Below are 1,951 nucleotides of genomic sequence, written 5' to 3'. Positions count from 1 at the left end.
ATGCCTTTGGTGAGCCGGGGGGGGGGCTTTTGAGCACTCTTGCCCCCTTTGATTCTCGTTGGGACTATCACCCCCTGGGCTTGGAGGATTGTTTCCTTAAGGAACTATCCACTTGTCTTGGACACCCAGTTCCCCAACTCTCCAGGACCCCAGGGCCCTTCCTATTAATCTCTTCAACTCATTGGAGTTGGCCCTCTTGAAGTCAAGGGCTACTGCCTTGCTGCAGGCCCTTGACACCCTGCGCTGGATGGTGAATTCCCGTAGGCGATGATCACTGTCACCCAGGCGGTCGAGGACCTGGAGTCCCCTCACCAGGTCATCGCCTGTGGCCAGGACCAGGTCCAGCAGGTGGTGGGACTGTGCACCTCCTGGGTTAGATGGAGGTCCAAGAAACCTTCGTGAGCGGTCTGACCCAGCTGACTGCTCCTCCCAGCAGATGTCCGGGTAATTTAGGTCACCCACGACGACTACATGCCTTGCCTTAAGTGCCTCTGCAAGCTGAGCCAAGAAGGGCGGGGGGCGGAGGGCAGGCGGCGATGTCTTTGGTGCTGGTTAAACCTCCTGTAGAGTTAAGTGCAGTTGTAGGCTGCACATTGTAAAGGGGATGAGGAGGAATGAGAGAGGACAGCACAAAAAATGATACAGGGGTTGAGAGGAAAGATGAAATGAACTAGGTACATTGAGCTTGGACAAAAAGACTTATTAACGAGGGGGACACCATATCTGAAGGGCTGCTGTAAACAAGACGGAGAATATCTGCTCTTGCTGCAGAGGGCAGTGGCTTTGACTCGGGCGAGATCAGCGATTCTCAACCAGAGTGTTGCGAGATCCTTTTGAGGGTGTCCTGCAATTTTAGCACTGCTTGGTTTCCGAACACCTATGCATGATTCACAAGATAAGATAAACCCAGAGCTTTCACGCGGGAATTCATCGCATCAAAACCACTCTGGCCAATTGTGGTCTTTGCAACACCGCAGCCCGGCGAAGGGTATTGAAACCCGAAAGCTTGCTAAGAAGAACTTTTCCGACTATTTGAGTTGGTGTAATAAAAAGATATCAGCTTTACCCAAAAAAACCTTGTCTACTTCTCTTCTTTTTCTGCATTTAAAAAAAAAAAAAAAAAAAAGTGAGTGGCAGCGAAGAGCTGGCATTTTCCAAGGGTTGTCCTGAGTCTAAAAAGACTGAGACTCGGATATTAGGAAAAAAACATGCTTTCCGCGAGAACAGCGAGGCAGTGGAAGAGACCGCCCAGGGAACTGGCGGACTCCCCTTCATTGGAGGTTTGCAAGACGAGGCTGGGTAAGCATCAAATAAGGATGATCACGGGACTCCGGGAGCTGGGGCTTGGCGGGCAATGCAGGTCAAGGCTCCTGCCCCCCACCCCCATGGCAGGTTGGGCTGAGGGGGGGTGCCGAGTGCCACCCCCAGGCCCCTGGGAGCTCCCTGTGTCCAGCAGGGGGCGGGCTCCTTTAAGAGTCGCCTGTCCCTTTAAGAGTCAGCTCCGCTTCCCTTCTGTCCCGGAAGTGAGTGAAACCTCAACCTTTACCCCGGAAGGCGGCGGGGGGGGGGGGGGGGGAAGCAATTCATTAGTTCCCCGCGGAGCCGCACTCGACACCTCCCCCTCCACCCACCCCCGGTCTACATCCGGGCACTCCATTGCGCACGCGCAGCGCCAACACTGACCTCATCCCCACCCCCCCGCTGCGCGCGAGGAGGACTTGCATGAGGGAGCCGCTCTAGCTACGCGCCAGCGCTCTATGGTCAACGCGGCGGGGAAGCAGCGCGCATGCGTGAAGAATCCCCTGGAGAGGGCTGGGTGGGAGCGGGCGCTGGCGCATGCGCACCAGCGCCCGCCTGGCCCCGTGGGGCTGAGTGCGCCTGCGCGGGGCTCCATTCTCTCCAGCAGCAGCAGCAGCAGCGGGAGCAGCCGGCCACAGCAAGGCGGGCGCGA

Source organism: Alligator sinensis, unplaced genomic scaffold (genome assembly GCF_000455745.1).
Source record: "Alligator sinensis unplaced genomic scaffold, ASM45574v1 scaffold1133_1, whole genome shotgun sequence".
NCBI classification, from domain to species: domain Eukaryota; kingdom Metazoa; phylum Chordata; order Crocodylia; family Alligatoridae; genus Alligator; species Alligator sinensis.
Note: the sequence above shows the minus strand (reverse complement) of the source record.